At 40.5% G+C, this 16237-nt stretch overlaps 2 non-coding genes across 2 annotated transcripts; both read left to right on the forward strand.

The window, feature by feature from the left end:
• The first annotated feature begins 1337 nt into the window (after nt 1-1337).
• TRNAC-GCA (transfer RNA cysteine (anticodon GCA)) lies at nt 1338-1409 on the forward strand. The gene has a single exon. It is a non-coding gene; the product is annotated as a tRNA-Cys (tRNA).
• A 14531-nt stretch (nt 1410-15940) lies between these two features.
• On the forward strand, nt 15941-16012 carry TRNAC-GCA (transfer RNA cysteine (anticodon GCA)). Its single transcript has one exon. It is a non-coding gene; the product is annotated as a tRNA-Cys (tRNA).
• Nucleotides 16013-16237: the final 225 nt, after the last annotated feature.

A 16237-nucleotide genomic window follows, 5' to 3' on the forward strand; every position in this document is an offset into this window, starting at 1 on the left:
CATATACCCTCTTCAATAGATCCTGTTAAAATGTTTTTCAACCCAATGCACTGTAAGAAACAATAAGATATATCATCATTTCATATACAAAACAATGAAAAATTTGGTTTAACTATGCTCTTAGCACAAAATCAACAAACTGCAGTAGAGAAGCAGTTACCTTTTGCAGAATTTGTGCATTTGAGAAAAGATTTTTTTCCATGTTCCAAGATCTACATGTGATACGAAATATATGAATTCTTGCAATGGAAACCTCACTGTATTTTACCAAGGCAGATAAAGGACATCTTTTCTACCCCTTATACTTATAAGGAGGGTTTGGTGGCTGAAATTGCATTGCTTTGATGGTGATTGCATGTTGCTTGCACTTTGTACATATTACTGAATACATAAAGGTGAACATTTCAGAAAGGGGGATATAGCTCAGTGGTAGAGCATTTGACTGCAGATCAAGAGGTCCCTAGTTCAAATCTGGGTGACCCCTTGTCCAACTGTTTTACCTGTAGAAATAAATTGAAGAAAACTTTTACAATCTTAGCATTTTATGTAATGAGCAACACATTTCTACATTTGAAATACTCCTGATCATCTCCTGAAACACAGTGTAAACACCATTAAGCTGTTTAGGATTTCTTCATATGATACAAGCTGTGTTTTACATTCACCCAAGTTCTACTGGTGATATTATCAGTTTGAAATAGTCCATTGGAAGCTCATATGAATGTTATAAAACTGTGGTGGAAACCAATAATATGCCCTTAATGAAATGTATTAATTTGTACAGCTGACCAGAAGTGCACTGATGTCATTAGTTCTACAAGTTCCATACAGTCACCCACTCTATCACCTTTTTAAAAAAGGGCAGTTTTCAGCATTCAAGGGTTTAACTCAGTGGTAGAGCGTAGGAGTGCAGTTCAAGAAGTCCCTGTTTCATAACCATATACCCTCGTCAATAGATCCTGTTAAAATGTTTTTCAACCCAATACACTGTAAGAAACAATTAGATATATCATCATTTCATATACAAAACAATGAACAATTGGGTTTAACTATGCTGTTAGCACAAAATCAACAAACTGCAGTAGAGAAGCAGTTACGTTTTGCAGAATGTGTGCATTTGACAAAAGTTTTTTTTTCATGTTCCAAGATCTAAATTTATGAATTCTTGCAATGGAAACCTCACTGTATTTTACCAAGGCAGATAAAGGAAATCTTTTCTACCCCTTATTCTTATAAGGAGGGTTTGGTAGCTGAAATTGCATTGCTTTGATGGTGATTGCATGTTGCTTCCACTTTGTACATATTACTGAATACATAAAGGTGAACATTTCAGAAAGGGGGGTATAGCTCAGTGGTAGAGCATTTGACTGCAGATCAAGAGGTCCCTAGTTCAAATCTGGGTGCCCCCTTGTCCAACTGTTTTACCTGTAGAAATAAATTGAAGAAAACATTTACAATCTTAGCATTTTATGTAATGAGCAACACATTTCTACATTTGAAATACTCCTGATCATCTCCTGAAACACAGGGTAAACTCCATTAAGCTGTTTAGGATTTCTTCATACGATACAAGCTGTGTTTTACATTCACCCAAGTTCTACTGGTGATATTATCAGTTTGAAATAGTCCATTGGAAGCTCATATGAATGTTATAAAACTGTGGTGGAAACCAATAATATGCCCTTAATGAAATGTATTAATTTGTACAGCTGACCAAAAGTGCACTGATGTCATTAGTTCTACAAGTTCCATACAGTCACGCACTCTATCACCTTTTTAAAAAAGGGCAGTTTCCAGCATTCAAGGGTTTAACTCAGTGGTAGAGTGTAGGAGTGCAGTTCAAGAAGTCCCTATTTCATAACCATATACCCTCTTCAATAGATCCTGTTAAAATGTTTTTCAACCCAATGCACTGCAAGAAACAATAAGATATATCATCATTTCATATACAAAACAATGAACAATTGGGTTTAACTATGCTCTTTGCACAAAATCAACAAACTGCAGTAGAGAAGCAGTTACGTTTTGCAGAATTTGTGCATTTGACAAAAGTTTTTTTTCATGTTCCAAGATCTACATGTGATACGAAATGTATGAATTCTTGCAATGGAAACCTCACTGTATTGTACCAAGGCAGATAAAGGACATCTTTTGTACCCCTTATACTTATAAGGAGGGTTTGGTGGCTGAAATTGCATTGCTTTGATGGTGATTGCATGTTGCTTCCACTTTGTACATATTACTGAATAAATAAAGGTGAACATTTCAGAAATGGGGTATAGCTCAGTGGTAGAGCATTTGACTGCAGATGAGTCAAATGGAAACCTCACTGTATTTTACCAAGGCAGATAAAGGACATCTTTTGTATCCCTTATACTTATAAGGAGGGTTTGGTGGCTGAATTTGCATTGCTTTGATGGTGATTGCATGTTGCTTGCACTTTGTACATATTACTGAATTGATAAAGGAGAATGTTTCAGAACTGGGGGTATAGCTCAGTGGTAGAGAATTTGCCTGGAGATCAAGAGGTTCCTAGTTCAAATCTGGGTGCCTGTTAGGTTTTGATCTGCCCCTGTCCATGGTATGTGTGCTTGTGTCATAGCTGGAGTGTTGATCTAGAATGTTTGAACTGGAACCAGCATGAATGTTCTACTGTGCTGTGAGTGTTCCTAGAGAAACAGTTGGGACCTGGCACTGAATGGAAGAGGGGGCCGGTGGATGTCTCTCCCTGCCTATGTACTCTACCTTTTTACCCTCATGTACTTACCTGTAGACTTAACCCAGTAAAGACCATATGTAACCCATGTACGGCTCCGTCTGGATACTTTGCTCCGAAGCATTAACTTAACATTGGCGACGAGGATTTGGCTTTCGGGAGGTCGGCTGGAAATGGAGTGCAGATGAAGGCACATCAGAGGTGATATGGAGACAAGGGGCGCATGCAGCAGGGAGAAGCAGGCAGAACACCAGAGGAGACATCCACCGGCCACCCCAAGCTGTCCCCTGGACCCAAGGTGAGCGTGCCCCGTGTGCCAGAGCTGGGAGTGAACTGTGCAAGTGTTAATTATATCGGAGCTGGGCCTTGCATCTCAGGGGGCAGTGAACTGCGGCGGTCCCAGAGGCCAGCTGGCGTAGAGGTCCGGCGCAGCTGGTGCTATCCTAATGGGGAGAAAGACTGTATTATGCGGGCACTTACCTCTTCATTGCTGGCTGCTCTTCTTCTGGGCCGTGGTGCGTGCGGTCCGGGCGGTTGCGTTCTTGGGATGGCCTGCGCAGTGCCGGGTGGGGCTTGGAGACTGGGTCCACTGCGGCGGTTCAGGACGACGGTTGGAGCGAAGCACTCCTTCCGTGGCCGCCCCGCCACCATAATGGTGACGTCAACTGGATGCTGGGGGAGTTGGCGATTGTGTCTCAGGTGGAATGGTCCCTCCGGCATTCCAGGACCGGCAGCGCAGTGATCGCGCAAAGCAGGAAGCATTGAAGGTTAGAAAAGAGGACCTTCCAACGTGGGCGCAGCGTGCCCTGGTTCCGGGTTTCACACAGAAGTGAACGTTGGACATTGAACGCTCTGCCAGCCAGCGGCTGCATGATTGGTTAATGTACTGCATTCATGAGGAACTTTGCCTACCGGAGTTTCCAGGCTATTTAGTGAGGCGCAGGATGTTGTCTTTAATTTTTTTCTTCGGTGGATTTTGCCGACGGGAAAAAAAAAAAAAGTAAAAAAGAAGAAAGGACATTTTTTTTTTAACACTCGTGTCGTTGCAGAGATCAACTCAAGGACACGTCGCAGAGTCGTGGGGAAGTTTCGGCGAACACAACGTCTAAAATGGAAGTAAAGTGGCGAATCCGGACATGCAGTGATGTGCACAAACTGTTGGAGGAACTGCATTCTGTACTTAAGCATCGGGAGTTATTTATGGGGGTCGCAGTGATTTGAACATGGTTATGTCAATCCATTTATGGAATGTGTATTTGGCACTGTTGTTTGGCAAGTTAGTATGACAATTCTGTCAATTGCAGACTGAATAATCACATGTGTTAATTTTGCATTATTTCCATTTTTGGGTCTAATTCGTTCCACTGATATGTTATGGGAAGGACAGAGTAATATGACAATTTGAAGTGGCATTATGATTTGTTAGAGAGAGTATGTTTGGGAGATATGTGACATGGTTTGGCACATCAGGTGTCAGCAGTCTGGCATAGTAGGTGCCATTGGTTTGGCATGGGTTGTGCCATGGTTGGCATGTTAGATGCTATTCGTTTGGCATAGGTTCTGTATTAGTGCACAAGAAGTGCCATTTGTTCGGCATACCTGTGCCACAGTTTGCTTTGGTGATGCCATTGTTTTAGGATAGTATATAGGATAGTCTGGCATAGGATGTGCATTAGAGGTGCATGTGAGTTGTCATTGGTTAGTAGCTATTTGGGCATACTAGATGCCATCATGGTTATGTGGTTAGGTGTAATGTTTAGTTGCACACAACAATGTTAAAATGTTGGGTGTTGTGCAAAACAACTGCTGTATTACTTAAAGTAAAGTAAATGCAATTGTGGTTACATCTGATGCACTATATGTTCAACTAATTTTTCTTCCACAGGTACACACAAATGTAATGTATGTTTAACCAAATATTTGGTGCAGCCATCGTGTCGGCGTGAGTTTAAAAAATGCTCTGCTGATTGTTTTCTGCTTATTGGGGTCTTGCGTTTCTGTCAAAAGGAAAGAGGCGGATTTGTATTGCTGTGATGTTATCCTAAAGTGTTATTGTGGTATTAAGATTGATAAAGGATTAAAATGTCATGTGAGGCCTGTTAGACCGTTTCGTTGCAAAATTGTTGCTAGGACTTTCAGGGTTGTGTGACTGTGAGAGGTTGGATGTGATGGTTGTCGTGGCCTCTGTTTCAGTTTCTCGTGTGTGACATGATGTATTGCATTATGTATGTTATTTTGGCTAACCACATTTTCATTCACAGGTTCATCAAACACAAAGGACTTTGTAGGGTAAAGAAGATGGACTCGGTAGTAGTGTTGAACTCTCGCTTACCATTCTTATACCCTCAATTTATCTTTACTTGTATAGTAAGAGACTTGTGGTGAGTGAAGTGGTTGTATTGTGGTGGTAACAATATTCTAGTTTGGGTGGGATGTGTGGTCCCGGAAAAAGGTTCTGGTTCTGGTTGAACTGGTGTCCTTCGCACTAGGTGCATCCTGATATTTGGTGTTTTGGTGGGATGCATGGTCCCGGTAAAAGGTTCTGGTTCTGGTTGAACTGGTGTCCTTCGCACTAGGTGCATCCTGATATTTGGTGTTTTGGTGGGATGCATGGTCCCGGTAAAAGGTTCTTGTTCTGGGTGAACTGGTATCCTTCGCACTAGGTGCATTCTGACTATTGTGTGTCAGTGGGATGTATGGTCCCGGTAAAAGGTTCTTGTTCTGGGTGAACTGGTATCCTTCGCACTAGGTGCATTCTGACTATTTGTGTGTCAGTGGGATGTATGGTCCCAGTAATAGGTTCTGGTTCTGGTAGAACTGGTATCCTTCGCACTAGGTGCATTTGGTGTGATAGTGTATTGGGATGTGTGTCCCGCTCACGCTACTTTGGGAGCGTGAAACATTATTTGTAGAAATTTGTATCCTGTGTTGGTGGAAACAGTTGGAAGTGATTAACTTCTTATGGTGTCCTTGTACACCTTGTTAAGGGTTTATGGACGATGATAGTATGGTATCTGAGTTGTTTGGTTTGGTTTGGTTTTGAGAATGAGGGCTGGTTCCCTAGTAATAGACGTCTGTGGTGGGGCCCGCTGCAGAGTTGATGAATGTCCATGGTTGGTGCTTAGCTATTTATAGGTATAGTGAAGTTAGCAAATGTTTGCTCTGAGCAGTCGCTTGGCTGGTAGAGTTGTATTGAGGAGGATTAGACCCCTGTGGTCATTATCGAATTTTGTTCGGAGCAATTGTGCATCTTTTCCCTGTGTTTTTATCCTGTTGTTGTCTGCTTATATAGGGGGAAGATGTGTTAGGTTTTGATCTGCCCCTGTCCATGGTATGTGTGCTTGTGTCATAGCTGGAGTGTTGATCTAGAATGTTTGAACTGGAACCAGCATGAATGTTCTACTGTGCTGTGAGTGTTCCTAGAGAAACAGTTGGGACCTGGCACTGAATGGAAGAGGGGGCCGGTGGATGTCTCTCCCTGCCTATGTACTCTACCTTTTTACCCTCATGTACTTACCTGTAGACTTAACCCAGTAAAGACCATATGTAACCCATGTACGGCTCCGTCTGGATACTTTGCTCCGAAGCATTAACTTAACAGTGCCCCCTTGTCCAAATGTTTTACCTGTAGAAATAAATTGAAGAAAACATTTACAATCTTAGCATTTTATGTAATGAGCAACACATTTCTACATTTGAAATACTCCTGATCATCTCCTGAAACATAGGGTAAACACCATTAAGCTGTTTATGATTTCTTCATATGATACAAGCTGTGTTTTACATTCACCCAAGTTCTACTGTGATATTATCAGTTTGAAATAGTCCATTGGAAGCTCATATTAATGATATAAAACTGTGGTGGAAACCAAAAATATGCCCTTAATGAAATGTATTAATTTGTACAGCTGACCAGAAGTGCACTGATGTCATTAGTTCTACAAGTTCCATATAGTCACCCACTCAATCACCTTTTTAAAAAAGGGCAGTTTTCAGCATTCAAGGGTTTAACTCAGTGGTAGAGCGTAGGAGTGCAGTTCAAGAAGTCCCTGTTTCATAACCATATACCCTCTTCAATAGATCCTGTTAAAATGTTTTTCAACCCAATGCACTGTAAGAAACAATAAGATATATCATCATTTCATATACAAAACAATGAACAATTGGGTTTAACTATGCTCTTAGCACAAAATCAACAAACTGCAGTAGAGAAGCAGGTACGTTTTGCAGAATTTGTGCATTTGACAAAAGTTTTTTTTCGATGTTCCAAGATCTACATGTGATACGAAATGTATGAATTCTTGCAATGGAAACCTCACTGTATTTTACCAAGGCAGATAAAGGACATCTTTTGTACCCCTTATACTTATACGGAGGGTTTGGTGGCTGAATTTGCATTGCTTTGATGGTGATTGCATGTTGCTTCCACTTTGTACATATTACTGAATAAATAAAGGGGAACATTTCAGAAATGGGGGTATAGCTCGGTGGTAGAGCATTTCACTGCAGATTAAGAGGTCCCTAGTTCAAATCTGGGTGCCCCCTTGTCCAACTGTTTTACCTGTAGAAATATTTTTTTAATTAAATAAATTGAAGAAAACATTTACAATCTTAGCATTTTATGTAATGAGCAACACATTTCTACATTTGAAATACTCCTGATCATCTCCTGAAACATAGGGTAAACACCATTAAGATGTTTCGGATTTCTTTGTATGATACAAGCAACACATTTCTACATTTGAAATACTCCTGAACAGTTCAGAAATGAGTTCAGTGGTAGAGCATTTCACTGCAGATCAAGAGGTCCCTAGTTCAAATCTGGGCGCCCCCTTGTCCAACTGTTTTACCTATAGAAATAAATTGAAGAAAACATTTACAATCTTAGCATTTTATGTAATGAGCAACACATTTCTACATTTGAAATACTCCTGATCATCTCCTGAAACATAGGGTAAACACCATTAAGCTGTTTAGGTTTTCTTCATATGATACAAGCTGTGTTGTACATTCACCCAAGTTCTACTGGTGATATTATCAGTTTGAAATAGTCCATTGGAAGCTCATGTGAATGTTATACAATTGTGGTGGAAACCAATAATATGCCCTTAATGAAATGTATTGATTTGTACAGCTGACCAGAAGTGCACTGATGTCATTAGTTCTACAAGCTCCATACAGTGACCCACTCTATCACCTTTTTAAAAAAGGGCAGTTTTCAGAATTCAATGGTTTACCTCAGCGGTAGAGCATAGGAGTGCAGTTGAAGAAGTCCCTGTTTCATAACCATATACCCTCTTCAATAGATCCTGTTAAAATGTTTTTCAACCCAATGCACTGTAAGAAACAATAAGATATATCATCATTTCATATACAAAACAATGAACAATTGGGTTTAACTATGCTCTTAGCACAAAATCAACAAACTGCAGTAGAGAAGCAGTTACGTTTTGCAGAATTTGAGCATTTGACAAAAGTTTTTTTTCATGTTCCAAGATCTACATGTGATACGAAATGTATGAATTCTTGCAATGGAAACCTCACTGTATTGTACCAAGGCAGATAAAGGACATCTTTTGTATCCCTTATACTTATAAGGAGGGTTTGGTGGCTGAATTTGCATTGCTTTGATGGTGATTGCATGTTGCTTGCACTTTGTACATATTACTGAATTGATAAAGGAGAATGTTTCAGAACTGGGGGTATAGCTCAGTGGTAGAGAATTTGCCTGGAGATCAAGAGGTTCCTAGTTCAAATCTGGGTGCCTGTTAGGTTTTGATCTGCCCCTGTCCATGGTATGTGTGCTTGTGTCATAGCTGGAGTGTTGATCTAGAATGTTTGAACTGGAACCAGCATGAATGTTCTACTGTGCTGTGAGTGTTCCTAGAGAAACAGTTGGGACCTGGCACTGAATGGAAGAGGGGGCCGGTGGATGTCTCTCCCTGCCTATGTACTCTACCTTTTTACCCTCATGTACTTACCTGTAGACTTAACCCAGTAAAGACCATATGTAACCCATGTACGGCTCCGTCTGGATACTTTGCTCCGAAGCATTAACTTAACATTGGCGACGAGGATTTGGCTTTCGGGAGGTCGGCTGGAAATGGAGTGCAGATGAAGGCACATCAGAGGTGATATGGAGACAAGGGGCGCATGCAGCAGGGAGAAGCAGGCAGAACACCAGAGGAGACATCCACCGGCCACCCCAGGCTGTCCCCTGGACCCAAGGTGAGCGTGCCCCGTGTGCCAGAGCTGGGAGTGAACTGTGCAAGTGTTAATTATATCGGAGCTGGCGCTTGCATCTCAGGGGGCAGTGAACTGTGGCGGTCACAGAGGCCAGCTGGCGTAGAGGTCCGGCGCAGCTGGTGCTATCCTAATGGGGAGAAAGACTGTATTATGCGGGCACTTACCTCTTCATTGCTGGCTGCTCTTCTTCTGGGCCGTGGTGCGTGCGGTCCGGGCGGTTGCGTTCTTGGGATGGCCTGCGCAGTGCCGGGTGGAGCTTGGAGACTGGGTCCACTGCGGCGGTTCAGGACGACGGTTGGAGCGAAGCACTCCTTCCGTGGCCGCCCCTGCCACCATAATGGTGACGTCAACTGGATGCTGGGGGAGTTGGCGATTGTGTCTCAGGTGGAATGGTCCCTCCGGCATTCCAGGACCGGCAGCGCAGTGATCGCGCAAAGCAGGAAGCATTGAAGGTTAGAAAAGAGGACCTTCCAACGTGGGCGCAGCGTGCCCTGGTTCCGGGTTTCACACAGAAGTGAACGTTGGACATTGAACGCTCTGCCAGCCAGCGGCTGCATGATTGGTTAATGTACTGCATTCATGAGGAACTTTGCCTACCGGAGTTTCCAGGCTATTTAGTGAGGCGCAGGATGTTGTCTTTAATTTTTTTCTTCGGTGGATTTTGCCGACGGAAAAAAAAAAAAAAGTAAAAAAGAAGAAAGGACATTTTTTTTTTAACCCTCGTGTTGGTGCAGAGATCAACTCAAGGACACGTCGCAGAGTCGTGGGGAGGTTTCGGCGAACACATCTAAAATGGAAGTAAAGTGGCGAATCCGGACATGCAGTGATGTGCACAAACTGTTGGAGGAACTGCATTCTGTACTTAAGCATCGGGAGTTATTTATGGGGGTCGCAGTGATTTGAACATGGTTATGTCAATCTATTTATGGAATGTGTATTTGGCACTGTTGTTTGGCAAGTTAGTATGACAATTCTGTCAATTGCAGACTGAATAATCACATGTGTTAATTTTGCATTATTTCCATTTTTGGGTCTAATTCGTTCCACTGATATGTTATGGGAAGGACAGAGTAATATGACAATTTGAAGTGGCATTATGATTTGTGAGAGAGAGTATGTTTGGGAGATATGTGACATGGTTTGGCACATCAGGTGTCAGCAGTCTGGCATAGTAGGTGCCATTGGTTTGGCATGGGTTGTGCCATGGTTGGCATGTTAGATGCTATTCGTTTGGCATAGGTTCTGTATTAGTGCACAAGAAGTGCCATTTGTTCGGCATACCTGTGCCACAGTTTGCTTTGGTGATGCCATTGTTTTAGGATAGTATATAGGATAGTCTGGCATAGGATGTGCATTAGAGGTGCATGTGAGTTGTCATTGGTTAGTAGCTATTTGGGCATACTAGATGCCATCATGGTTATGTGGTTAGGTGTAATGTTTAGTTGCACACAACAATGTTAAAATGTTGGGTGTTGTGCAAAACAACTGCTGTATTACTTAAAGTAAAGTAAATGCAATTGTGGTTACATCTGATGCACTATATGTTCAACTAATTTTTCTTCCACAGGTACACACAAATGTAATGTATGTTTAACCAAATATTTGGTGCAGCCATCGTGTCGGCGTGAGTTTAAAAAATGCTCTGCTGATTGTTTTCTGCTTATTGGGGTCTTGCGTTTCTGTCAAAAGGAAAGAGGGGGATTTGTATTGCTGTGATGTTATCCTAAAGTGTTATTGTGGTATTAAGATTGATAAAGGATTAAAATGTCATGTGAGGCCTGTTAGACCGTTTCGTTGCAAAATTGTTGCTAGGACTTTCAGGGTTGTGTGACTGTGAGAGGTTGGATGTGATGTTGTCGTGGCCTCTGTTTCAGTTTCTCGTGTGTGACATGATGTATTGCATTATGTATGTTATTTTGGCTAACCACATTTTCATTCACAGGTTCATCAAACACAAAGGACTTTGTAGGGTAAAGAAGATGGACTCGGTAGTACTGTTGAACTCTCGCTTACCATTCTTATACCCTCAATTTATCTTTACTTGTATAGTAAGAGACTTGTGGTGAGTGAAGTGGTTGTGTTGTGGTGGTAACAATATTCTGGTTTGGGTGGGATGTGTGGTCCCGGAAAAAGGTTCTGGTTCTGGTTGAACTGGTGTCCTTCGCACTAGGTGCATCCTGATATTTGGTGTATTGGTGGGATGCATGGTCCCGGTAAAAGGTTCTGGTTCTGGTTGAACTGGTGTCCTTCGCACTAGGTGCATCCTGATATTTGGTGTTTTGGTGGGATGCATGGTCCCGGTAAAAGGTTCTGGTTCTGGTTGAACTGGTGTCCTTCGCACTAGGTGCATCCTGATATTTGGTGTTTTGGTGGGATGCATGGTCCCGGTAAAAGGTTCTTGTTCTGGGTGAACTGGTATCCTTCGCACTAGGTGCATTCTGACTATTTGTGTGTCAGTGGGATGTATGGTCCCAGTAATAGGTTCTGGTTCTGTTAGAACTGGTATCCTTCGCACTAGGTGCATTTGGTGTGATAGTGTATTGGGATGTGTGTCCCGCTCACGCTACTTTGGGAGCGTGAAACATTATTTGTAGAAATTTGTATCCTGTGTTGGTGGAAACAGTTGGAAGTGATTAACTTCTTATGGTGTCCTTGTACACCTTGTTAAGGGTTTATGGACGATGATAGTATGGTATCTGAGTTGTTTGGTTTGGTTTGGTTTTGAGAATGAGGGCTGGTTCCCTAGTAATAGACGTCTGTGGTGGGGCCCGCTGCAGAGTTGATGAATGTCCATGGTTGGTGCTTAGCTATTTATAGGTATAGTGAAGTTAGCAAATGTTTGCTCTGAGCAGTCGCTTGGCTGGTAGAGTTGTATTGAGGAGGATTTGACCCCTGTGGTCATTATCGAATTTTGTTCGGAGCAATTGTGCATCTTTTCCCTGTGTTTTTATCCTGTTGTTGTCTGCTTATATAGGCGGAAGATGTGTTAGGTTTTGATCTGCCCCTGTCCATGGTATGTGTGCTTGTGTCATAGCTGGAGTGTTGATCTAGAATGTTTGAACTGGAACCAGCATGAATGTTCTACTGTGCTGTGAGTGTTCCTAGAGAAACAGTTGGGACCTGGCACTGAATGGAAGAGGGGGCCGGTGGATGTCTCTCCCTGCCTATGTACTCTACCTTTTTACCCTCATGTACTTACCTGTAGACTTAACCCAGTAAAGACCATATGTAACCCATGTACGGCTCCGTCTGGATACTTTGCTCCGAAGCATTAACTTAACAGTGCCCCCTTGTCCAAATGTTTTACCTGTAGAAATAAATTGAAGAAAACATTTACAATCTTAGGATTTTATGTAATGAGCAACACATTTCTACATTTGAAATACTCCTGATCATCTCCTGAAACATAGGGTAAACACCATTAAGCTGTTTATGATTTATTCATATGATACAAGCTGTGTTTTACATTCACCCAAGTTCTACTGTGATATTATCAGTTTGAAATAGTCCATTGGAAGCTCATATTAATGATATAAAACTGTGGTGGAAACCAAAAATATGCCCTTAATGAAATGTATTAATTTGTACAGCTGACCAGAAGTGCACTGATGTCATTAGTTCTACAAGTTCCATACAGTCACCCACTCAATCACCTTTTTAAAAAAGGGCAGTTTTCAGCATTCAAGGGTTTAACTCAGTGGTAGAGCGTAGGAGTGCAGTTCAAGAAGTCCCTGTTTCATAACCATATACCCTCTTCAATAGATCCTGTTAAAATGTTTTTCAACCCAATGCACTGTAAGAAACAATGAGATATATCATCATTTCATATACAAAACAATGAACAATTGGGTTTAACTATGCTCTTAGCACAAAATCAACAAACTGCAGTAGAGAAGCAGTTACGTTTTGCAGAATTTGTGCATTTGACAAAAGTTTTTTTTCCATGTTCCAAGATCTACATGTGATACAAAATGTATGAATTCTTGCAATGGAAACCTCACTGTATTTTACCAAGGCAGATAAAGGACATCTTTTGTACCCCTTATACTTATAAGGAGGGGTTGGTGGCTGAATTTGCATTGCTTTGATGGTGATTGCATGTTGCTTCCACTTTGTACATATTACTGAATAAATAAAGGTGAACATTTCAGAAAGCGGGCTATAGCTCAGTGGTAGAGCATTTGACTACAGATCAAGAGGTCCCTAGTTCAAATCTGGGTCCCTCCTTGTCCAACTGTTTTACCTGTAGATATAAATTGAAGAAAACATTTACAATCTTAGCATTTTATGTAATGAGCAACACATTTCTACATTTGAAATACTCCTGATCATCTCCTGAAACATAGGGTAAACACCATTAAGCTGTTTATGATTTCTTCATATGATACAAGCTGTGTTTTACATTCACCCAAGTTCTACTGGTGATATTATCAGTTTGAAATAGTCCATTGGAAGCTCATATGAATGTTATAAAACTGTGGTGGAAACCAATAATATGCCCTTAATGACATGTATTAATTTGTACAGCTGACCAGAAGTGCACTGATGTCATTAGTTCTACAAGTTCCATACAGTCACCCACTCTATCACCTTTTTTAAAAAGGGCAGTTTTCAGCATTCAAGGGTTTAACTCAGTGGTAGAGCGTAGGAGTGCAGTTCAAGAAGTCCCTGTTTCATAACCATATACCCTCTTCAATATATCCTGTTAAAATGTTTTTCAACCCACTGCACTGTAAGAAACAATAAGATATATCATCATTTCATGTACAAAACAATGAACAATCGGGTTTAACTATGCTCTTAGCACAAAATCAACAAACTGCAGTAGAGAAGAAGTTACGTTTTGCAGAATTTGTGCATTTGACACAAGTTTTTGTTCCTTGTTCCAAGATCTACATGTGATACAAAATGTATGAATTCTTGCAATGGAAACCTCACTGTATTTTTCCAAGGCAGATAAAGGACATCTTTTGGACCCCTTATACTTATAAGGAGGGTTTGGTGGCTGAAATTGCATTGCTTTGATGGTGATTGCATGTTGCTTCCACTTTGTACATATTACTGAATAAATAAATGTTAACATTTCAGAAAGGGCGGTATAGGTCAGTGGTAGAGCATTTGACTGCATATCAAGAGGTTGCTAGTTCAAATCTGGGTGCCCCCTTCTCCAACTGTTTTACCTGTAGAAATAAATTGAAGAAAACATTTACAATCTTAGCATTTTATGTAATGAGCAACACATTTCTAGATATGAAAGACTCCTGATCATCTCCTGAAACATAGGGTAAACACCATTAAGCTGTTTCGGATTTCTGTGTATGATACAAACTGTGTATTACATTCACCCAAGTTCTACTGGTGATATTATCAGTTTGAAATAGTCCATTGGAAGCTCATAAGAATGTTATAAAACTGTGGTGGAAACCAATAATATGCCCTTAATGAAATGTATTAATTTGTAGAGCTGACCAGAAGTACACTGATGTCATTAGTTCTACAAGTTCCATACAGTCACCCACTCTATCACCTTTTTAAAAAAGGGCAGTTTTCAACATTCAAGGGTTTATGTCAGTGGTAGAGCGTAGGAGTGTAGTTCAAGAAGTCACTGTTTCATAACCATATACCCTCTTCAATAGATCCTGTTAAAATGTTTTTCAACCCAATGCACTGTAAGAAACAATAGGATATATCATCATTTCATATACAAAACAATGAACAATTGGGTTTAACTATGCTCTTAGCACAAAATCAACAAACTGCAGTAGAGAAGCAGTTACACTTTGCAGAATTTGTGCATTTGACAAAAGATTTTTTTTCCATGTTCCAAGATCTACATGCGATACGAAATGTATGAATTCTTGCAATGGAAACCTCACTGTATTTTACAAAGGCAGATAAAGGACATCTTTTGTACCCCTTATACTTATAAGGAGGGTTTGGTGGCTGAAATTGCATTGCTTTGATGGTGATTGCATGTTGCTTCCACTTTGTACATATTACTGAATAAATAAAGGTGAACATTTCAGAAAGGGGGGTATAGCTCAGTGGTAGAGCATTTGACTGCAGATCAAGAGATCCCTAGCTCAAATATAGGTGCCCCCTTGTCCAGCTCTTTTACCTGTAGAATTTTTTTTTATTAAATAAATTGAAGAAAATATTTACAATCTTAGCATATTATGTAATGAGCAACACATTTCTACATTTGAAATACTCCTGATCATCTCCTGAAACATAGGGTAAAGACTATTAAGCTGTTTCGGATTTCTTCATATGATAAAAGCTTTGTTTTACCTTCACCCAAGTTCTACTGGTGATATTAACAGTTTGAAATAGTCCATTGGAAGTTCATATGAATGTTAACTGTGGTGGAAACCAATAATATGCCCTTAATGAAATGTATTAATTTGTACACCTGACCAGAAGTGCACTGATGTCATTAGTTCTACAAGTTCCATACAGTTACCCACTCTATCACTTTTTTTTAAAAAAGGGCAGTTTTCAGCATTCAAGGGTTTATGTCAGTGGTAGAGGGTAGGAGTGCAGTTCAGGAAGTCCCTGTTTCATAACCATTTACCCTCTTCAATAGATCCTGTTAAAATGTTTTTCAACCCAATGCACTGTAAAAAACAATAAGATATATCATCATTTCATATACAAAACAATGAACAATTGGGTTTAACTATGCTCTTAGCACAAAATCAACAAACTGCAGTAGAGAAGCAGTTACACTTTGCAGAATTTGTGCATTTGACAAAAGATTTTTTTTCCATGTTCCAAGATCTACATGTGATACGAAATGTAAGAATTCTTGCAATGGAAACCTCACTGTATTTTACCAAGGCAGATAAAGGACATCTTTTGTACCCTTATACTTATAAGGAGGGTTTGGTGGCTGAAATTGCATTGCTTTGATGGTGATTGCATGTTGCTTCCACTTTGTACATATTACTGAATAAATAAAGGTGAACATTTCAGAAAGGGGGTATAGCTCAGTGGTAGAGCATTTGACTGCAGATCAAGAGGTCCCTAGTTTAAATCTGGGTGCCCCCTTGTCCAACTGTTTTACATGTAGAAATAAATTGAAGAAAACATTTACAATCTTAGCATTTTATGTAATGAGCGACACATTTCTACTTTAGAAATACTCCTCATCATCTCCTGAAACATAGGGTAAACACCATTAAGCTGTTTCGGATTTCTTTGTATGATGCAAGTTGTGTATTACATTCACCCAAGTTCTACTGGTGATATTATCAGTTTGAAATAGTCCATTGG

This window comes from Ambystoma mexicanum, chromosome 4q (assembly GCF_040938575.1).
Source record: "Ambystoma mexicanum isolate Mex_15411 chromosome 4q, UKY_AmexF1_1, whole genome shotgun sequence".
NCBI classification, from domain to species: Eukaryota; Metazoa; Chordata; class Amphibia; order Caudata; family Ambystomatidae; genus Ambystoma; species Ambystoma mexicanum.